This window comes from Strongylocentrotus purpuratus, unplaced genomic scaffold, assembly GCF_000002235.5.
Source record: "Strongylocentrotus purpuratus isolate Spur 01 unplaced genomic scaffold, Spur_5.0 spur5_scaffold_19, whole genome shotgun sequence".
Classification (NCBI taxonomy): Eukaryota; Metazoa; Echinodermata; class Echinoidea; order Camarodonta; family Strongylocentrotidae; genus Strongylocentrotus; species Strongylocentrotus purpuratus.
The window spans coordinates 19,723,481-19,748,970 of record NW_022145604.1 but is presented as its reverse complement, the minus strand read 5'-3'; positions in this window follow the sequence as shown (position 1 = coordinate 19,748,970).

The following is a 25,490-nucleotide window of genomic DNA, read 5'->3' as shown; positions in this document are numbered from 1 at the left end:
TTTTCAATTTCACACTAATATCATGTATAAATTGTGACATATTATTCAAAATTAACTAATTTGTTAGATTGAGAGTAAGCATAAATAAAACAAAGATACAATTTTTGCATGCAATTGTATCAAACAATTTTCTCTCTCTCTCTCTATATATATATATATAATATATCTATATTTCTTTCATCAATATTCGTCTTCAAACACATTTGTTTTGAAAATCCTTGCAGAAGTTTGTCTTAAAACTAATGACATCCTCTTTCACATCATTATACAATTCAAGTGAAATTTTGCCATCAAATTTTTGGAGCTCCCAACAACTTTAACCGTAGGCTGAATTATCTCGGTAAAATAATAATTTTGAAGCACTAGAAATGTAGGACAGAGGTATATCAAGACGAAGGTATCTTTCAAATGTATGTGTTACCTAAAGACAAGTTTAATCAGGTTAACTGATAAACAAACACGGTGTGAAATGCTTTTTAAAGGGTTATTTTTCTTTTTGTGTGTTTTTTTACAACACAAGAGCAATAAATGAGAAAGAGCAAAACATAGCCATCATTGGATACTACCCGATACTGTTCACGAAACTCTTTATTTTGTTCGAGCTGTAAGTATGGAGGCTACGAATACGATATTGAGTTGATTGTTATTTCCACGTTTAAAATATTGGGTATACTGTTAGGCATACGTCAACTGGCACACAAGCATGTTAGAAAAAAATTATGTAAACAAATATTGCCACGCCATTATGTTGACTTTTTAACTGCTCGATTGCCCTTTCATCCTCACGTTGCTGTATTGTAATATTATCTTTAAACACAACCATTATAATCAAAATAAATATAGGTATGACTTAAGTTTGTATGAATCATATGATAATTAATGTCGCCAAGAAAATTATATGAGCGTCAGATTTGAGTAAATAAAAACTGTCTCATGATTATTATCATTATTATTATTATTATGTTGGTTCGCAGTGTTAATACCTTGATATTTTCTTTTTAATCTGAAAAAAAAGTGCAGAGACTTGTAAAACTAGACCACTTTGATTCGGGGGAAAAGGACCAATGTGACTGTCACCAAATATTAAAATGAAAATCTCTGTAATCTGCCGGGCAAGTGAAAACAGTGAAGCCTTTCGAATTTTCAAATCTACAGACTTAATTATCCGAAATTTCCCCGACAGTAAAAAATGACATTTCTCCCTGCACCATTTTGCGCAGAAAATAAACGAAAGTAATCCACAACAATGTAATCTGACGGGAAGACATTTAGGAAGAATTGTTACATCCCTGTTAGCGACTCTCCTAGTTATAAGTCGATGACTATACTATTATGATTAGCAATCTTTCAACAATTATCTTATAATGGAGGCAACGTGTTCATATTGATATTTGCATTAAACGGGAAGTTGCTTGCAAAACTAATAGATCAATGCTTGTGGTTTAAATACATAATGTCAAATTTTAACAATCGTGAAAATGACTACCTTCGATATCATTTTATTGAACCTTGAAATATACTCATTTTTATCAATTACCGCGTGGAATATGGATGGAATATTGGTTGATTGCATTAAAGATAAATGAATATTATTTGATTGTAGCCTTGAATAGTGGGGAGATAATGACTGATTGAAAATTTTGAATATTGATGGCATAAGATTTGATTGCAGCATGAGTAACCATCAAGAAAATAAAAATCACTCGAACATAGAATGATGATGCAATACCAACCTCAGTAAAATGAAAGCACCTTTTCTAGGGCGGTTAATGTTAAATAGATTATGAATGTAATATCGATTGAGTGCAACATCAAAATGCATATATATATAATGAAATTATCGAATACTGAGCTATCTTGGGTATTAAATGATGTAAAAAAAAACATGAATGACTGTAAACTTAAATAGAAGTTTTCTTGTCCTGTTCATCATGGCGTAGCATAGAATAATACGAGAATGCCCATTGAATGCAACATGGATTAATGGTTGTATTATGAACATTATTGATTACATCATTAATGAGGAAAGAATTATTTATCGCAGCATATAATAATAATGAATACCCATAGATTGCAACACGGATTAATAGTTGGATATGAATTATTGATTACAGCATTAATGAGGAAAGAATAACTATTGCGATATATAATAATGGGATATCTGAACATTCGGAGATCATCATAATATATTCAATATTTAACATTTTTATTTCAAAGAGAAAATTTCAAATTACGTTGGTTTACTGAATTTATATGAAGAAAAAAAAAATTATCAAATTAATCGACGATTTTCAGACAACTGGAATTGCCAATTGCACCTTAGCTAAATAAAAATTGAGTTTTATTCACTTGTCTAAAGGAAATGACTCAACCAGAAGATGAAACCAGTGGTCCACCCCAGAAAGTTCAAGACCCGGGTTCAAGGTTCATATTTCCGTTTTCAAACCATAACACAATCGTAAGTCATGCTTCAAATACACCTTATTATCAATGCATCAGTATAGAGAATACAGATTTCATATTACATAGGATAAGTTTTTTTATCGCACTGATATTTGTTAAAAGACAGTGCAGCAGTAAATTTAGATATAAGCTGGACTCACAGCGAAGAGGAGGTGTTCATTTTTTAAATTGAGGCAACATTCAAGAGGCTGTTTATTTTTATAAAAAAGGGGCACTGCGCAACTGAAAAAGGGTACAAACCTGAAGGAAAAGAATTATCTATTTTGATTAAAACTAGATATTTAAATAATTTTCATCCTCCTTGTTTATACCCGACTCCATTAAAAAACAAATTCGTAATGAAAAAATAGACTATCAAATTATTAACGTTGTCTTAAAAAAAATACAAAACTGTGTCGAAAATTGCATGTTTTATAGATGGCTTACTAATAAACGAAAGATGATATGACCTGGAATTAATAGGGCTGGAACACAGCATTTAAATCATTAAAGGAGAACTAAGTCCACAGTAACTTTGGCCGTTCTGAGAGATTTAATGCGTTCTTGCTCATCAATCTACAAGATTTCCTTCCAATGTGTATGAGAAAGGCATAAAGCAAGAAAAAAGTAAAGTTTTTCAGCAGGACATGGGCATCGCCATTTTCTTGATTGCATGACGTACTATGCGGAGTCGTTTATCAACTAAATGAATTCAAATTTTTGGATGCTTCCTTCCCAGGTGTTTGTGGTGTTGAAGCATTTCATTCATCTGTTATTATCCTTAGTATTGCATGAATAAGTTGGTGCTGTTCTGGGGTGAAGGTTTTGCATAAATGAAATAGATTTTTCAACCGCTATATTTTACTATTTTTAAATAAATGAGTTACAATATTATTGTTTCCCTATTCTATATATATTTTGGTTTTTCACCCAATGTAATTTTTACCTTCTCGGCTACGATTTTCCCTCATTGAAAAGTAAAAAGTTGTGTTATTCAATTAAAAAGTCTTTCCAATTAAAGTTTGGTGCCATAATACAACTCTAACTGGTACATCACTTTTTCAAGAAAATGGCTTCGCCCATGTCATGCTAAAAAGGCATACATCATGCCAAGAAATCTTGGCATCATATATATCTCTTTTACACGTTCGTAAGATTTATTGTACACAAAAGGCAAGATTTCGTTTTACAGAATATCTACACTTATTCTTTGGGGTTAGTTCCCCCTTAATTCAACAAACAATCCATTCTCTTGTGGAAGTTTTCGTTCGCAAATACTTTCGAAAATCAACCTAAGGCAGCATCAATATCTTTATCCGTCACCTTTTGAAATGTGGGAACATTAATTGACATAATATGCACGTGATTCGATTATGATCTCTATGGGCAATGCAAGAGGCTGTTAACCTTGCACTCGACTGCCTTGATATGATTCCTTGAAAGTCTTCTCGATTGTGTTTCTTGTACCACGGACATGAGGTTGCTTGTTCCATTCACATTCATATATTCGTATTAAAAATACAGACCGTCACGCTCGTCGTCGTTGCGCTGCGCCCGTGCACGTAATATTCGCCCTCGCTCAATCGATCGGTGTTTTCGCGGCCTTTGTTTGTGTAATAGACGGCATTGTGCAAACACACCGCGACTGTACAATGATCACTTTGGATGAAAAGCCCGACCATGGAATACAAAAACGGAGAGAGGGGAAAGTGCTATTTTGCTTGTTCCGAACTCGCGCAAAGTGTTGAGCTCATAGGTTGAGCTATACAGTTTCAGCAAAAAGCCTGATGATGATTTTTATGTTGTAGGTCACACGATCGCAGTCTGATCAAGGAGTTTTAAGAGATGGAGTCATATCTAGCTCATTCCCTTTGTACCATATTCGATGCCGCCAGGAGAAAATATGCCAGGCATCTGCTTAACAATGATCTTTCTTGTTAAAACGTATAGACAAAAGATTCCTGCCTAGCTGCAAACTAACGGGAACTTTCAAAGGGAAATATGTTTTTGTAATGATAATTACTTTTCGCTACCACTCGTCTGATAATACGAGCAGTACACAGTGCTTACCTTTAAGCGAAAGGAAATGGAACAACATTTCCTGAAATATTAATCAGAATTACTCGACTGGGCATGTGTGGGCACTAAACTGACTTATAACATCATCAAGAACTGTACAAGAACAAATTCACTTTTTATTTTCGTGAGCCGCAAGCATGGCCCTGGGAAGCGGAGGTGCTGGGGGTGCTGCAGCACCCCCGGAATTTTTCCAAGGGGGGGAGGGGGGCACAGCACCCCCTGCACATTTTGTTGGTATGATATATTTACTGTATATCATTATATGCTTCGCTTACAAAGTTGTCACACAGCCGACAGCCACAAATGAAGATTAGAAAGTACAAAATTATAACGTTTCTTTCTTTCTTTCTTTTCATTTTTTTTTATATAATAACAAAAAAAGAAAAAAAAGAAAATGTGGTAATTGGTGACCCAAAATGACAGACCTTAACCCCCCCCCCATACCGATCGACCAAATTTTCAAATTATGAAACACAAACAAAAAATATGTCCTCTTACCCCCCCCCCCCCCCCCCCCCCCCCCCCCCCGCTTATTCAACGGCTGGCTGAGTCATTGCGAATATTTCGAAATATATATCTATGTCAGCAGCCCCGGTGAAAAAATCGTTCCCAGGGCCCTGGCCGCAAGTAATCGGAAAAGTGTCAAATTGCAGGTTTTAGGATTGTAATATTTTACTACTTTTCACATACAATGTATGCAAATATCTTGACACAATTAGGCTTTTGTTTTCATATTTTATCATCTGTTCGATTTTCCCTTGTTAGTTCATATACAAAGTGAAATATTAACGATATTTCTTTGTGAAAAAAATTACTACTCAAGCTTTCCAATTATATTGGCGGTTTTGAAGCTCGGATATCTAAATGGCAGCTGCTTGGAATAATAAATTTGTTGCCAGTTGGGACTCCAGCTCCTAAAACTCCTTAGTCCGATCTAAAGACGTTTTAAAGACTTTCGTTCAAGTCTACAGAGACCAACATTTCCAAGGTGATCTACAGTAAATTTCACATGAATTCTGCCCAATCTCGACGTTTATATACCGTGTGAGAATCGTCATTTATTTTAAAAGTCAGCTATGAACGAAAGGTTATGATACATGTTTTGAAAAAGTGTTATCTCCCAAATCGTTTCGTATCATTGTTGTGTGGTTTGTGCTCACGCTTGGATGAACTGGAGGCATTGTTTGCAAGAGTGCAAAAGTCGACTAGCGCAAAAGTATCAAAGTGAGAGAATGAATAAATGAGATGCATTGCATTTGCTTTTTGCGGAAACAAAGTCACACACACACACACACACACACACACACACATACACGCGCGCGCACAAAATTCAAATCAGTAGAATTTCAGAATAAATAACCCCCCAAAAGACGATTAATGTGGAAAAAATTTGGTCTTCACAAACTTTCTTTCTATTCATGATTTATGTATCATGAATAAATATTTATTTCAACTGTTTTATTATATGATGCAATGTTTATTGCTGTACAATGTAAAATATCAAATTCAGCCAATGACTGCGATGAATTTATTTTTAATACAATAATTGAAATGATTGAATTGGAATAATTGAACTGAGATATACTTTGGTAATCTCCGATATTAATGCATGATGTCAAAGTTCTAAAAATATATTATATGGGAGACAACTCCCCTTTTCACTTGGCTTTACACGTTATGTTCCGAGCGAATTTTAAAATTATAACAAATATGAGAATTGATAATCTTTAAATATTTTAATAGATCTCTTCACTATTTTACATCAATTTGATATTGAAATTTCTCCCCAGATCCTTGGTCTCTACATCTCTACATAGATGGAATCCACTTTGCATATATTACAAGTTGTTATGTTTGGTAAGCGGCTGGCAAGCTTTAGAGTTGCCAAGGGAAACCTTTCTTTAAAAATTATGTCTAAAAATTAATAAACAGGGGGGTGTTTCATAAAGCCGTTCGTAAAGTTACGCATGACTTTACGAACAACTCATATATTATTATGAAAAGCCAAATGGGATGCTCAATAATTTTTCAACTGCATCAACGAAAGTTGAACTGTGTAGATTAACATTCTTATTATAACAAACATTTTTAATGCAAAGTATATTTTTTGCCATAATTTAGAAATATAGTCACACTTTGTGAAAACATCAGGAAAAACTTTGTGCATCCTATCTGGCACTTCATATTCAAGTCGTTCGCAAAGTCATGCGTAACTTTACGAACAGCTTTATGAAACACCCCCCAGGTCTGAAAGTGGTGTGTCTTTGAATTTTGTAAAAATCGAATCGAACACCGGTCTTCCGCATGACATGCGTGTGAAGTCCATTATGTCGATGTGCAAATCTAAAAGTCCCTATACTACCAATGATGGTATGGACATAGTGAGTCCATAGTGAGTCCATAGTTACAGTGGTATTATTATTAAGAGATATGCATTTCCCGCTAATGATAAGCTATGCCGAAGTCTCGACTTGGTATACTTCTTTCCGTGATTCGATAGCTGCTCGGGGATAACTTAGGCAGCGACCATTTGGCTTGACGAAATAAATCTCAAAATCTGTCAGCCAATTCAGGGCATATAGCTTAAAGGGATAGTTGAGTTTTCGTATAGAAGGCGCTGGACAATTTTTTAAAAATATAAATAACGAAAAAATGAGTGTCAAATTTGAAGAGCATACAATTTTAATGACAAAATCATCATTGTTAGATCAAAATCGGTTCAAAGACGGCTGAAATATCCATGAATATAACCATTTCTAATATTTTTTGAGGACCCACAAAATATTCGAAAACTTCGAACCAGCCGTTGAAAAAACGAAATAGCGCATTATACGTTTTATTCCAGCCAATGTCAATGTTGACTTTATCGTGCTGGTTATAATACGCACAGCCATCCGGTCCGTGTATTGTTATTATTATTAAATTATTAAATTAACGGTCATCGTTTTTTTTTTCTTTCTTTAGTGGAGCTAAATTGGTATATATTCGATAACTAATCTAAATTTCACACATTTTGGGGTCTAAAACTACCTTCATAACAATTTTAGGTCCTAAAAAGGTACTTAATATGTCATAAATAAGAATAAGAGCAATAACCATTCACTTTGAAGGCATATGCGGTCGTAAACAATTCAACCGTCCCTTTTAAATCGTCATATTCTGACTAGGTGATGTGCACCATGTCGAAATAAAGTAACGTGGCATGTCAGTCATGAAGTGAGATTTTAAAACCAACTTAGAGGGGGGGGGGGGGGGGATATTTCTTGATCGTTCGGTTTATTTCGAATCGTCTCTAAGCTCCTTCAGTATACTCACTGTGCATGCCTGTCACCGATAGCTCAATGATTAAAATTAATGAAGGTCGAAACAGGTACGTGAATGTGCTTCCAATATCATTATAGGCAAATTAAATGAAATTTAAAGACATGATACACTAATGCTTGAACATTGATAAAATACGCTTCATTTCGTCAAGTGTATGGACGAGTTCATCATAACGTAATAAAGTCATGGACTACCAGACATCAACTGATGGCTCTTGCTGCTCACTTATTTTCCGTCAAGCCTCCTATAGTCCGGCATGTATGACTGAATAAATCTCAACTCAATGGTATTGATTTATTCTGTAATGTGACGATAGACCAGTTAACTAACCTATTGAAATTGATAGATATTTTTCTTTCCTGGGGACCTAGTAACGAGTCATTTATTATCCTGTTTTAACGAATGAACTACAATACTTGGAATCCAGTTTGCATATATTATGCTACGGTCACAAAAGTTCGTACGAACGATAATTTCGTACTAATCTCCCTGTTTTTCCATTGTCTTCCCGAATTTCCATTGTCTGAAAATCGTTCGTACGGCATTCGTAGCAGTTCGTAATGGCATTTGTGACCGAGGCTTTACTTGTTGCTATGTCGGGCAAGCCTCGACCAAGTTTTCAGGTTGTCAAGAACTATTATTTCGATTATTTTTGCATGCGTTACGAAATAGACCTCTGTTTGATCATCCTTTCTAACTGCTAATCCATGAATCATGAAGGTAAATGTGGAATTTTAATTTTCATCTTCTTCAACAAAGTTTGCCAGGTGTTTATGAAATGGGAATTGATAATGCGGTATTTCTGCGACTGTATGCCAATACGGTCTAGGTATCACCAGGAAGATCCTGGTATCACTGACAGATATCGCTTGCAAAGTAGTTAAAATTATATTGTTGAATGGTTGTATCACTCATGTAGCCAAAAGAGTATGCGCATGCGTCGATTTAATGTAATCGCGGATTGATTTCGAAATATCTGTATTATAAGCAATTGTAACTCTTTAAATAATGATAAGTCAACTTTTATAACAAATGTGTGTATAATACGATACAGCCTATTCTCCGTGAGATGCAATCAAGAAATCTGTTGTAAATTCATTCTCTCCGTCTCTCTCCTTCGCTATGTCTCTCTTCCTCCCTTTTCCCACTTCATCCTCCTTCTCCGCTAAACTTTACCATTACGTTCTACATTACATAAATATTATTATATTTTTAGATTGAACGAACCCCATAATTAATTTTTCATATTATAACTGATACTTCTGACTGCTAACGATCTTAGAACAAGTATATATGTTTGTATGTATATGTTTACATGTTAGGCCCTGCCTGAGTAATGTCAACGTCCTGGGCCACGATTTTCACGTCTTTATAATATGTCTATTCACTATGTGAAGGAAAGATTCCTTGTTATCTTATTTTGTATTGTTATATTGTTACATTGTATATGCTTTTCTATGGAAATAAATACTATCATCATCATTAGTATTATCTTTCTTGTTATACACAAGACAGTGTGTACTACACTACTAACCCGCATTCCTCTCCTATTCAAGACTGCTCTGCCACTTTCAGACAGTTACCTATAATTCTTGAAACGGCCTTAAAATCTATCATAGGCTAATTCTTGTTCAATTGTCTAAAATTAATAACAGGTAGTGCGGGCAAGATAATAGTCCATATACTGTTGTTCGTGGATGTAGCCACCCCTGAGTACAAAGATATGGAGCTCTTCCCATTAACTTGTACACAGGGGGCGGCTTATATAGGGACCAATTAAAGAGTGATGATTAAATGTAACACAGAATTAATAATCAATATCATCAAGAATTATATCAACTCATGAAAGTCAATGACAGTTGAATAGTGCTGACAGCTTAATAGCTCACTCTATAATTATGGAGCACTTAATAGATTTGTGGAATGGTTCGAACAGTCCACTCCTGTGTACACATACTTTAGAAAGGGCTCCATGCTTTTATTAACCTTTATTCATCAGTCTTTAATTGGTCCCTAAATATTAAAGCAAACACTGTGTTTAAACATATTAAACAGTGTTGGCTTATTTAGGATGCAGTTAAAGAGTGATGAATAAAAGTTACACAACTTTATAATCAATATCATTAATGATTATATCAATTCATATGCTAATATTAGACAATTGGATAGTACTGACAACTCACTCTTTAATTTGATTTTATTTTATTTTATTCTGCATTCATGTAAGTACACAGTTTTTTTATAACAATAATAATATAAAGTACAATAAGAGGCATTTGTGTTAAGCGCTATATAAACAAATTTAATATTATTATAATTATTTTTATAAGTATTTTTCTGACAATGAATCAAAAATAAGCAAATACATATATATATAAATTGTTATTTTCAAAAACGAAATGATAAACGATCATAAATACTAATTTCCCTCAAACATTATAAAACATTATACAATTATTTGCGTAAAATGTACTGTGATTGTATAAGCATATTGCTTGATTACGACAGCCCCAGACAAAACTCATGAAATAGATTAACACATTTATTAAGCAGAAACGGATAGGTAATTGAAAATACAAATTGTGATGATGGTGATATTGACAATGCAGATGATGATGATGGTGACGATGATGATGATGATTATGATGACGACGATGATGATGACGATGACGATAATGGATCCCTAAATTTAACAAATAGCAATTGCCATATATTATGTTCGACTGCACTTTACAGTTATGCTATCAAAGGGCTATCCAACCCTTGTAGAAGTTGATTTGTATGAAAGTAGAAAAGAAACGAAAACAGAATGGCAAAAGTTTACAATGAATCGGACCAATATCAAGGAAGTGATGAATATTTGAAATAGCAGATCACTACGGCTATGCGAATCTCAAATTGGTAGTTTGGTCAGTGGATTGTGACTTAGGACGTGGATTAAATATCATAAATTTCAGTTTTTCCCCGTAAGTTTCTTCTCCCTTGGGGCACTACCCAAAATATATTATAAATAGCATATTAATACAGGTCCTATCAAAATAAAATATCCTTCTGAGCCATTGTTTTTTAATTTGTTTTAATAATTTTTAGTCATACAGATGGGAAAGTAGTCCGGCACTACATCACATTGCCAATACCGCTTAAGCCAATTTGAAGAATCCATGCATATAGTGATTACAACTTTAAAAAATGCATAACTTTCTTATGTTTAGTCAGATTTAATTGAAACTTTCATCAGTCTGCTCCTCTGATTTTTCTGCATTCGTTTAGAGTAGATTTCTATTTGGGTTGGATTTCCCTTTAAAGGTACTATGTCCCATTTGCAGGCCAAAAAAATGAAAAAGTTAAATTCCAACTGCATTTGAAAGATAATACTGATTTAGAACTTCCCTAAAAGAGATGGGGCTTGAAAACGTCTTCAAGTGGGAAAATAACGACTATTAGTTGTCAAATCGACTTTAGGGCTATAGAGCCCAAAAGTAATAGTCTTGATTTTCAGACAATTGTACCGAATGGTCATACGTTTTATGCTGCGCAAAGATTCAATCAGTTTAATCTTGGCCATCACAAGAAGTGGGTTTTTGATGTAGACAAATGCTCATGTACCCTTTACAACTCTTTTCATGTATGTTATTACCAAAGAAGAAAAAAGCCAGTCAGTCACTCAATAGTGTCTGACAGTGAAGTCTAGCAAGTAAACGGGTTTCCTTGCATAATTTGAATATGAGGACACTACTAACGTTTAAATTTCACAGATAGGACATATACATGACATATTCATAATTCCTGCAAAGTTCTACAGCATTTGAGGTTGGCTGCAAAAGGGACATAGTACCTTTAACAGAAGAATTGAGGTTTGGGATATTTTTGCAGGTATTGAGAAATCTGGGTAGGTTATTCCTCAGTTTGGGAGCAGCATTTGTGAATGCTCTGTCACCAAGTAATAATAGTGTAGGAAGCGTCTTGGGAGGCGGATGGTTCAGCGTGATGCCTTGAGAGGAGCGACGGGAGAAGCGGGATGGCAGCCTGATAATTATGAGTTCAAATAGGTAGGGAGGAGAGAGACCGTGGATGAAGGTGAGAAGAAGTATTTTGCAATGAATCCGGGACCTGATGGGTATAGCCAGTTTAGTTGACGAAGAATATATGACAGAACCTGGGTGAACCTGTGGCAAGTCTGGTGGCAGCGTTTTTAATTCGCTGTACTTTCTCAATACAGTACTCAAGGCGACTGATGATGACGGCATGGATAAAGGTGAGTATTGACCGATCGTACAGATATTTGCGAATTCGACGGATATTGTGTAGATGGAGGAAGGCTGCCTTTCATGTCATCAGAACATTCGATCCATGGTCATGCATGTTCGAATTAAACATGCAAACCTATTTACTGACATGAGATGCAGGGAAGATAAGCATTGCCGATTCTAATATGGGGGTGTGGATCTTTTGCAGTTGCTGACGTGCGCCAATGATGAGGATCTCTTTCTTATCATCATTGATCAGCAACCTATTCTATACCATCCAAGATCGAATGTCACTGAGACAAGACTCAATCACTACAATATCTTTTTTTTTCCTTTCTCTTGCACCATCATTAGGCTTAAATGAATAGTAAAGCTGCGTGTCATCGGCGTAGCAGTGGCAAGTGCAATATGTTTCTCATGGACATCGAACAGATCGGAAGTGTAGATAGAGAACAGGTCTGAGGGGAATGCCGCACTTCAGATTGAACCTCTCAGACTGGGATCCACTGACAATTATACGCTGACTCCTACCAAGCAGGCAGGTACGATCGAAACCATTCCGGTGCACATTTTGGAGAGAGTGACCTAACTTGGTTTACAGACGACTTATGGGCGGCGTGATCTATGGTGCTTGGTGCTGGAGATGGTTGGAGACACACACATTTTCAGTCAAACCATTCAATAATATTGTTCGCATGAAGAACGTCCCAAAGTCATTTGATAAAGTGCCACCGTGTCTGGATTATGAGGATCGAAGAGGAGCATCTCAGTCATCATGTCATGTCCAAGCAGCTTGCTTGTGCAATGGAACAGTCGCCGTGGATTAGACTGTCTTGTGCCCGGCCCCCCACTCAGAGGTCGGAATGACCGCATGCGTGTTGCCAAAATGTCCGGTAAAGGGGTATTTTTCGTGCGACAAAGTCCGGCCCGAGAATTGTAAAAAAAGGGGTGTATTTGACTTTCCACCCTGAGATTTCTTTAAAAAGGGGGTGTTTTTCTTTTTTTCTCTCATCTCTTTGGACTCCTGAGAAAATATTCCGAATTTTGGGGGGTACATTGAACATTTTTCCTGATTTAGGGGGGTCTCCAAGGCAGGAAAAGCCTGTGAAAAGCCCGCGAAAGGGGGGTTTGGAAATGTTGGCAGTCCTCAGATAGGGGGTGCTTTCAAAAAGAGGGTACGAGCATATGCGTACCCTAAATAACACTGAGTGGGGGGGGGGGGGGGCCGGGGTCTTGTGCTTGTCGATGAGTGATGTCTAGAATTCATGTCAAGCATCAATCGTCACATTATTTGGAGATCAATGTCAGAACATGTGCGTCTCCATTTACACTCTGCTCGTCTCTTTAACCTTTTAGCCATCTTCATATCGATTGAACAAGATCTCTTTGAGATTATCTTTGTTAAAGGTTATACAAAGTTTTGGTAATTTTTGAAAATTGGCTGGATATTGATTCCTTACAATTTTGATATATTTGTCTTCCCCTACGGATGTATTATAAGCACTAAAAAAATTAGCCCGTAAAACACTTCTGATTTCGAGATATAATGAATATCAAAATTTACCGGTGCTCCCGGCAGATTTTGATAAATTTCAAATAGCGCCTACGGCCATACAATGATAGCTGCGACCATGAAAATCTCAGAATATGCAGTTGTGATATACAATTTCCAAATGGGGATAGCAAATCGGCCGATTTTAGTCAAGAAATATGTATAAGACTTTTTGAATTGTAGAGTATGGTGGCCTATAGACAACTGCTAAACACATGCGAAAAGAGTCGCCCAGATGCTCCATTCCGAATAATCGAAGGATCGATTGATAATGTTGCAGATCATGCTTCAACATCGTCTTGTATTCCATCTCTTATCCAATACAGCTTAACCACCACCAGGGCGAGATGGCCCTATAAACTTTATTTATCAAGAAAAAAACATATTCCCACTATCACTTCATGAAAACCGGTAAGAAAATATATTCAACCCTTATGGGAAACAGTGTATATACCACGAGCCTCTTTGCTTCATTGAATCTTTGCAAGCCGTCGACTATTATAGTCGAAGTCATAGGTCAGTGATCCGCAAACAATATCGAATAACATGATCATTGGTATAGCATCATATTGTCAATTCCGCTGGCAGATAGCCAAAGCTCTATTGGTATTACAAACGATAATATAATGAAATCAAAATCCGGGCTATATGCGGTTCTCATTCGTTATGCACATATGGCATGTTGTATTATAATAGCATGGATATACTAGATACACAATCATGGTAATAGTAATACAATATGATGGCAAATAAGAAAGCTCTGAAATGTGTGGTCTATGCGAGAGGATTCATCGGGATGGTGTTGTATAATGAACGTATCTATAGAAGTGTTCTCTGTACGAGAGTTAAGAGTATCATTGCGCTTTAAGAGAAATCAAAGTAATTGGATTACTTTTAAGAGAGATTCATCATGATATGCGATTGAACAGTAGTTAAAAAACATCAAGTTTTACTTTAAAGGTAATACAAAGTTTCGGGAAATTTTGAAAATTGGGTGTATAATGATTCTTCACAATTTTGATATATTTGGATGTCCCTGTGGATGTATTATAAGCACTAGGAAATTTAGCCCCTAAAACACTTCTGCTTTCGAGAAGAATTTAATATATTAAAAATGTACTGGTGCTCCCGGTAAATTTTGATAAATTTCAAATAACGCCTACAGCCATACAATGGTAGCTGCGACCATGAAAATATCAGAATATGTAGTTGTGATATATAATTTCCGAACGTTATAGCTAATCGTTCGATTTTAGTCAAGAAAACATTTTTGTATAGCTTAATCAATATCTTGACCTTGAGAGGGAGCTATACAACACAAATAGTTTATTATTTACAATTTCATAACTTTTTACTTGATTTCAACCGCGACAACGATCATTGAATCTAGTAGGATCCGCATATGCTTCCAATATGTTCTTTTGAACCAAATTCATGACCCCATACCTAAACTTTGTAATACCTTTAAGTCGATAATAATGATTTTTGTGTTACAATGCCAATTCAACTATGTACATAAATTGTCTAAATGTTCTTAATGTTTGGAGGTGATTTTACATAGAAATTTTTAAAATCAAGGCACCTGGTTTTTTAAGGAATGGTTTTACCAAAGGTATGTTTTGAACTTTGGATAGACCGGTAAAACTTACTTGAAATCCAGTATGCATACATGATGACATGTTATGTCGGGCAAGCTTTAGTTTGTCAAGAGTAACCTTTGTTTAAAAAGTCTGCGTACAATTTTAATATGTTAGTTAATCGGTCTATTGACAATGCAAAATAGTAATGTACATAAATATGGCATTTTGTATAATAGTTGAAGAGATATACTGAGATTATATAGCTTATCGAGTTTCAAAAATGCTAAGGCCCCTGGATTTTCTTAGATTATTTTTATTATGATCCCGATAAACAGTGCTTTCGAATAGTCTAAAAAAAATGAAGCCATTTAAAAGCCGTTTTTATAAAATAAAGCAAATTAGAATGACAAAATATTAGTATGCAGAGGAATAGTTGTACATCTAATTTTTTTTATTTTTTATTTTTTTCCAAAATAAAAACAAAGTTATCATTGGGAATATATATTAAAAGACAAAGAAAACCCATATCAAGGTATATTGTTTTTAAACAATCATATTGAGAGTGAATAGAAAGGCTAAAAAGAAAGCAATACATGTTATAGAATTATGTTATGGAATCATAGTTCACAAATCAAACGAAACAAAATTCTGAAATAGAAATTGAAATTGAAATAAAGTATTATTTGTTCTTTAGAAAGTTTGTTTTCACTGGTATAAGTTCTGTAATGGAATGTCGCATTTTTCACTAATTACGAAATGAATAAATGAATCAAAACGTCTGTATATATTGTCCTTTCACAGTTAATAATAGATGGCCGGAAGGAAAGAATTATATCCTCTCTCACACTCCATTTTAATCAACATCGAACGATAGTTGGTTTAAAACCAACAAATTTCTGAGGTATGCTATCATCATGAGTATGAAACAGTGGTATAATTTCATCCCTTTTATTTCATCACGATCTTTTTCTTCTTCTTCTTCTTCTTCTTCTTCTTCTTCTTCTTCTTCTTCTTCTTCTTCTTCTTCTTCTACTTGTTCTTTATATATACACTGTCGCTCATAAAGGTGGATTTTTTTTTTTTTTTTTAATATGGAATTAAAAAAAATATTCCACCTTTATGAACGATAGTGTATATATATATATATATATATATATATATATATATATATATATATATATATATATATATTTATATATATGTATATATATATATATATGTATATATATATATATATATATATATATATATATATATAAAGCTTGTCTATTAACGTAACTGATATTCTTTTACAACTGTATTTTCAAATTACAAATAAAACATTTCGTTCATTTCAGGGACGTGATTTTAATATACAAGGTTTGCTTTTCAGCTTGTCTCGCCGTTTAAAAATCAAAAATCGCTTCGCATCATGAAACACGTATTCTTCATCTGAAATGTACTCACCTACATAATGTAACATGATGTTGTTTAAAGGGAAGTAATCATGTCATAGAATAACAAATGAATAGGTGAATGAATGAAATATGGAATTAATGAATTAATGAAATAACAAATAAATAAATGAAATGAAGGAATGAATGCATGAAGATGAATGAGTGGATGAATTTATTAAATCAAATTAATGTACGTTACTATGCTTTTACCATTAAGTTTACTGACAAGGTTCCCCTGATTGGTAATATAACGTTGAGATATAGTTCATTTTTAAAACAACCATTCAAATAATACCTGTTTGGGTAAATTTTCGCCAGCTGTGATCTAAATTTCTTCATCTTTACAACGAAGGTCCGAAGAAGCATGAATCAAAGCAAGCAGAAGGTTATTAAAAACAAGTAGTCCACCCCCCCCCCTGATTGTGAAAAGGGAACTATTTTTTACCGTTTCAATTAAGGTGTTGCCACGCACCCAGGGGCGTCGCTAGACCTTATTCAGTGGGAGGAGTAGAGGCCACCAATTATCGACAAAATTAAATGTCCCAATATCTTCAACTTTAACTCTATAAACCCGGGGCCGAAGGCTTAACTGTTTTTCCTATGAACTATCTATAGTACTTGCATAATTATGCGCAAAAATTAATGGTCATTTTCCTCGACGACATAAAATACGGATTTCTTCGTCAACTTAGTCAGCATCATAGCTATATATTTTAATGCAGGCGCGTAGCTAGGATCTTATTCTAGGGAGGGGTGGTAGGGAGAAAGCGAATCACTTAAAGGGGGTGGGTGAAAGGCCTCCCGCGCGAAGCGCGGAAGTTTAGACGTTTCAATGAATTATTAGGAAAATAAGACGATTTGTTGTACCGTTCTCGACTCTTAATCCTTGTCTGAATTCAGTTTCCCCATTAGAGCTTAGACGTTTCATTAAATTATTAATGAAAGAAGACGGCTCGTTATAACGTACTCGACTCTTAATCTTTGTCTGAATAGAGCCCCCCTTGCCCCCCCCCCCCTTCCTGCGCAAAGCGCGGAATCTTTGACGTTTCATCAAAATATTAGAGAAAGGAAGACGATTCGTTGTACCGTTGTTGACTCTTAATCCTTGTTTGAAGTTAGTTTTCCCGAGAATTGTAAGCCTCTGATTTCTTTAGCTGATATTATAGGAAAGTTAAACTTCGAGAAAGTACAAGTATCGTAATTGTAGTCACTCTCGAAATCGTCACAGCGAATAAAAAGTCACAGTTTGTAGGGAAAAAACTTGTCGGCCGACCGACATTATACATCTCACCGACTTCAAACTTCTGCATTGATATAGTACACGAGGATCGAGCAAGAATACCAACACAGCTGACCCAACACAGCAACATATTTATGCGTGTCTTTCTTACTCCCTCGACGAGACAGCTCCACCCAACAACTCCCTTCTCTCTTTTACTTCCACTACTCCTCTCTCAGGCTCTTACCTCCCCCTCTCTCCTCTCTTTCACCCCCGTTTCTTTTGTACCCTTTTCTTTATTTTTTTCATTTTCTTTCTTTTCTTTCTTTCCTCTCCTCCCTCTTTTTCTTTTTTTTCTCTTTCTTTATTCTCTTTTCTTTCCTTTCTTTTCCTTTCTTCCCTTTTCCCCCTTTATTTCCTTTCTTTTCATTTTACTTTTTTCTTCTCTTTCCCTTCCCTCTCTTTTCCCCCTCCCCCTTTTCTCTTTTTTCCCGACGGCAGCGCAATTTTACCGACAATATCCTAACAGGTGGGGGTGTCGCACCCCCACACTCCCTTTGGAGACGCCCCTGCATGCACCCATTCCTCGGATCCACTCATCCTCACAAAGACCTGATGGCTCATTGTTAGAGCAGTGGTCTCGTAACATGGAGGGTCCGGGTTCGTAACCAACTCGATGAGCTAGTACCCTTTTGTAAAGCATTAATCCTCATTACCAAGTCACTTGGAGTGGACTTAAAGTCCGTCGGTCCCCTAGCACATGCTTTCTTAGCAGTCAGGTAAAATAAACAAACCGACCAATCATGATAATGCCTATCCCGCGGATAGACCAGGGATCCTCCGTTCAGCAAAATAAAAGGGGTAAGAAAGAGAAAAACAAAGTGGGCTACACGATGAGGATCGTAAAATTGAGTTTTTAAAGTTAAAACTCGACTTAGATTATGATTTAGTTTATACGGAAATGATAATCGTTAAGTTCCAAGAGGGACAGATTAATGTTGATTATAATGATATTGATACATCAGTAAGAATAACTCGCTAAAAATACATATCATAGGTAGAATTTAATGAATTTAATTCGTGAAAATCAATGGTATTTGAAATGCGCTTAGAACATGTTGCAAACATCTTGGGTAAACTGACTGACGAACAAAATGCAATGTCATTACAACTGCATGCAGTAAGATTACGTTCAATCATTTAAAAATCTGCTACCAATAAGTTGCATTAAAAGAAGAGAAATGTACATTAATTTGTCACTACACGAATCATGCTTCATCTCTGCTTTTGGTTTCATCTTTTAAACATCTTTTTCAACATGTGAAGAAATTAAAATGCAGAGATCAGACATAGATAATTCGTTATATTAATGTACTACTATACAGCCTGTAAAACAGTTGTAAGCGTCGCAGTGACGTAGCCATATGGAGACGCCAACTGAAAATATCTACCTCCTGCGATATGACGTCATCGTGTAACTATAGCAACGCAGGTAGGTGTGCATGCGGAGAAGGATTGAACAGTTAAGATATAATTGGTTTGTCACTGGAGCTTGGGCGAAGTCATTGTCGTTCATAGTTATTTGTATGTCCTGGTATCAAGAATATTATGTAAATACACTCAGTTGGATGATTGATTATCTGATGATTATAGGGTCATGATAACTGTGTTACGCTGAAAAGGAAAAAAACAACCAAATCAAAAAAAATTCTGTGAGGCTAAAGGTGCTTTGTAACTTTTGACAAACATGTGGTGCAAATTATGATTATGATAAACATCGACATTGCTCTTCTTTATCATGATCGGAATGAAATTAACTTCTTCATAATTTTAGGGTTATTGGCAACGATCAATATGTCTTATTTTTAATATGATGATAATGAATCTAGATTTGTATAACGCCTATCGCAGATTACAACTCGATATAACCATTTTAAATTATTTTGTTGATACTGAAACCGTACATAACTATTTGTGTCTAGTATCATATTAACGAGAATAAGCAAAATATGTTTAGAATTCTGCAACCCTGAATAGTATCATTGTTTGAATTTCCCTCATTTATTCCATTAATGGGAAAACCGAGGACAAGCAAGCAGTTTTTGGTATATCATCGTTTTTAACATTTTCGTTATCTTATTTTTACACAAAAGTAGTACTCATTTGTTTTGATTCATTGTACCCTAATTAATTTTGATAAGGTCAACCCAAACAAAGTTGTGTTTCTTTGCTACTACCATGACCAGGACTGTTCTATATAAGCAATTTTCTTTCTTCAGTTGTACCTAAAATACATGTACAATTTATTTTTAAATAATCTTTCTATTAATATCACATTTACTAGATTTATAATTGATTCAAACCATCCTTAAAAAAATGAATTCGTATTATTCAAATTACAACATTTACATTTTGAGATGTTCGTCTAACAAGCCGTTCGCTTTATGATGGACCAAGGTTGGTCATTTACAATACCGTTTTGCAAACTTCGGAATACGACGGGATTCTTACAGCCCAAAAGACCATTTGAACAAATACGTTGAATTATAGACCAGAATTATGAAGATAATTAATCAAATAGCATTATGTGTTGGTATTATCTAAATGAAAACATTCAAATATTGAACCTCAATATGATACCAGTTCACTGTTTATTTTAGAGGAATAATGGAATATAATAATAATAATAATAATAATAATAATAGTGGGTTCTTGTATAGCGCTCATGTCAGTCAGATTTGACCCTTCTGGCGCTCCCGATTATTACCCTGGCACGGCACGGCTGCCATACGGCGCTTTAGTATTTCAAGGAATAAATTCCTACAAGGTACCCATTTACTTCACCTGGGTGGAGTGTGGCAAATGTAGATCAATGTCTTGCCAAATGACATTAGTGTGGCGGCGGGACTCGAACCACGGACCTTGTGATCGACAGTCCAAAAGAATTGTGCAAATGCCGTCCATTTTTATAACTTCTATAACTCTTAACTTATTGTTCGGCTTCTTTTAAACGCGAATTTCTGATGTTAAAAATACACCCACACACACGCAACGTTTTAACCATTGATTTTGTGTTATAATATTTTGTCATTTTCTGATACCGATTGATGTACAATTTTCCTCGATAGAATCAGATTGTGTTGTAGGCTAGGATAAACAAATAAATATTTTTTCTGTTTCTTTTCATGTAGCATTGCAAAACAGAGAATCAATAGGTATCACGACAGAAAGACGATGAATACAGAAATTAAACCATATCGTGATTACATCCAACAGGGATGTTAGACCTAAATAAACAAAAAATACAAAACCTGATATAAAATCATGAAAGTTTGTGGTGATAATCTTAAAAAAAGAATATGGTTTCCGTTACAGAATGGTTATCGTTCTTTATCATAGAGAAATACAAATGCCAGACGATATTTAAAAAACATATAAGTATCTACATTTATTACTGCAGTAACATCGAAAAGACCGACAACAGACCGATCAACATTTTTCAAATTTCGTTATGATGGATCTTTCGAGCATGCTTGAAAGATCATAGCCAAAGAATTTCTTGAACCTGACAATAAACTGTCTACAGGCCGACAACTCCAATAACAGACCGATCTAAAGCTGACAGCAAACTGAACCCTGCCGACGTCTGCGTGCACATATTTTTTCGGTTTATGGTCGGTTAGGGCCCTTTTGGGGTCGGTATGGCGGTGTGGCGGTGTGACACATTGAGCGTATTTCTATTTCTTTTAAGATGGAGCACAAATGGAGGACAAAAACGAAATGAAAGAAAGCAAATCTTAAACAAAAACAAAAACAGGAGAAAGCAAACAAAAAACACAAATAAAACAGAGGAAAGCAAATCAAGAACACAAATGAAACAGAGGAAAGCAACAAAAAAAAAAAAAAAAAAAAAACGCAAAACAAGAAAACAATCCGAGTTGGTCTATCTTGTATTCCCATTTTCTAGAAACTAGAAAACATATACATGTAATCTTTTCCCTCATTAATCGAGAATAGAATATATTCTAAACAAACATTTGTACCTTTTCTCTATATTATTTTGTCCGTTTTTAATATCTCCTTTTTTTCCACTCAAATGACACTGTTGTTGGGATGATGATGATGATGATGATGATGATGATGATATTGGTAATAGTGATGGTGATTATGCTGATGCGGAAGTCACTGGAAAAGCCGAACGGTATTTGTAGACGGATATTTATGTAAATTATTGTTTATAAAATATATCTAAAAAACATCATATTCGATATTACAATGTTTGCTTATTACGCCCTTCAGCACTGGTACGTTTTCGGATGCATTCTTGGATATTGAATTTGTATAGAACATAAATGTCAATTTCACAATACAGGCCTGTTTATTCGCTACAGTGGTCTTTCCCAAATAAATCATTCATTGCCGTTAAATACATCAAGCCTTTAATGCGACATTCGAAATTAAATTACTTTTCTGTATGTACAGGGACTGAATGCAAACATGCATTTGTAAAGCTGGAGCAGGCAGCAGGAGAGTAATGCGTTCTTCTCGTTTCCACCCTGCACTTCCCCGCGCCTCTCCCACGAGCCCGCCGTTGAAACCATACCAAGACGATCACACTGTCTGCCCGTCTGCTTTATTCCTATGTTTCTTTCCCCCTTTCCCCTCATAAACAGAGAGGAGCTCCTGTACGTGGTAAGCAAAATGCGCATTAAAATGACAAACTAAGTTTTTTTCGATGATAAACAGAGTTTTTCCTAGAGAAATTAAATGTATCGTTCGATAAGCACAGTTTCTCTCGATAAGCACAGTTACTCTCGAAAAACTCTGTTTAGCTCCGATATTACTTACATTTTTGGCGATAAACAGAGTTGTTTCGCTTCATTTGAGTATTGGCTTGCCATACTTGTGACCCTTATCTTTCCGCTCTTATCTGCTCTTCGATTTTTTTTCTTCTTCCTTTGCGTGATATGAATATTAAATGATTTCCAGGGACGCGTCGTTCCATCCTGCCGCTCATTATATCCTCAGACATCGCTGGAATATTATAGTCTTTTCAATCAGACCGTTGTTTTTCTCTAAACTAAGGTCAATATTAAATTGTGATAAGACAATATGGCACGATATTGTTCGCAGAATAAATACAAACCTTTTGGCGGATCCAGTAGGCTACAAAGGGGACGTCCCCCTCTCGCAAAAAACAAGCTTTTTCAAAATCGATAACCGTCAATGGTATAAGCCTACCCTGTACAAAAAGAAAAACTACAAATAAATAAATAAATACAAAAATAAGAGAACGAATGTTAATAGCTCCATCACCCCGGACACCCAGAACATAAATAGCATGCATGGAAAGGCTTGCGGCATTTTAACTATTTGTTCTTACCCCCTCCCCCACCCCCGGTTCTGAAAACCAAATAATTTTGTTTAAGAAATCAGGAGAGGGGAGGGACACTTCCTTTTGACTACGTAGTCTCCCTCGCCCAGAATTTTCTTAAAAGATGAACATTTATGATTTAGACTTTAAGTATAGAGAGCTCTCTGGATTAATGAATCATACTGAATGTTGTAGAATCCGTTTTATTCAATTTCCGATGCACAATTGAAAATGCATAACAAGTAGGCCTAATCCACTTTTGTATTAAAAACCCATTTTTGTATCAGCCTATGTATGGCATGGAATAACATCAACTGATAACAAATTAAGGGAGTCTTAAAACAGGACAATGTTCCTCGCGGTCGCTAAGCTCACTCGCATGATAATTACACATAATATTGTACATTATTTTAGTGTCCTTTGAATACTGTTCAATTCTCTTCCATAATGTATGATATCGATTGGTATTTCATATTTGATTATTCATTGTGTTTAAAAGTGCTAGAATATACAAACTTTCAATGGGGCGTACGACAAACTATGGCATCGGCTAAAGCCTAGGTTGGGACCAAGGGATAAGGGTACACCCTTTATGGGAAATGTTCAATAATGAAGAAAGACAAAATGCAGACAAAAATTGCCTGACCGAGATTGAAAATTTAGGATACTATTTTCAAATCTCTTTCTGTTCTCTCGCAATTTTTTTAAAAAATATATAAAGAGGTGTCGTTTTGATTAATTTCATTAACCCCACTTTTTTGTCGTTGCTTTATTTTGTCTACTTCTGCAACTGCAACAGTATACAACAAATGCAAACTCTTCTTTTTTGAAGATGTAGGATGTCTGTTAATTTAATTCATTTTGTCGTATGTCCTATCAACACATTTTTTTAAATACTTTTGACCTCCCTCCTGTCATGACAAGAAATCATGCCTCAATTTCCTGCTCTATGCGTGTACATGTATCCATGAATGATATAAGAAAGCCTTAATATTCATTCTAGGCATTATGCCTAAACAAGGCATTAAAGTCCCAAGAGACGGTGAAGTTGCCCTCGGGCTTGATTAAACCCCTAACCCAGCGCAACCCAAGGGGTCACGTGATTCTACTATTGTGATGTATGGGAAGCAAAGGATGTGAGAATATGAATAGCCAACAGAAAGGAGTCGGCGGTGCGAAACGACGAAACTTCTGTCCTTTAGATACGAGAATAAAATATATCGTCTGTTGTACAAATCATTGTGAATATTACAACACGCGACCATTGAGACTATTTAAGTTTGATTGATTGCAGGATATGAAAGTGCAAAGCGATCGAGGATCTATAAGATTTTTTTTTTTTTCGTTCAGTTTCGATTTTTTTTTTCTTTCTCTCGATCAATTTTTTTTTTCTATAATAATTATTGTTTCTATGTCAATAGGTTTTTTTTTCAGATTTGTAATTTAATAATTTCTATATCAGTTTAAATGAATGTGCCATCCAAGCGTGAAAGTGCAAAACTTTATTTTAATTGATGTTGGTAGAATATTATTTTTATTGACGGATTTATGAACGTTGAACAATAATGAGTGCCCAATTTCTGTTTTGCTGAGTGTATTTGAATCTCCATTAACCTTAACAATGAGGGAAACTCCATTCTTTCAGCTGTACTTTGCAATTGAAGAGACAACTGACACCAGTTTATCATCCCATCAAAACAAAATTAATGTACACACATTTTTTAGTTAAAGGTAACATCGGGGAAATACTTTCATTCACACACGAATACCACCTTTTTATATTTAGACAAGAAGGACATCTGATTTGTTTTTGTTATTCAATTTGTATGTATAAAATATATTCTGTGGATATTTTGGGATACCTAGCCTCAGGCTAACAAAGAAGCTCTTTTCGTCTGTAAACTATGTTACTTTGAACGAAAAACAAACAAGCAGGACTGTGAGAAAACTGTGAGAAAACAAAGAAAACAACAACAATATACCTCCAAAATAATACCTTTCAAAATTAAAATGTAAATTTTCCTTTGATAATATTTAACTGTTAGTGATTCATTTTGTCTGAAAACGCTTACACACCGCAGCCAGTATAAAAGAATAGTTTTAAGTTGTGTTTTTCACCCCTTTGTTATTTTACCTGTGCGAGAATTGTTGTCAAAATATTCAATTTCCGATAAACAAACTTATGATTAGACAAATAAAGGTAGAATTATTGGTCTCGATAATTTCACTATGCCCAT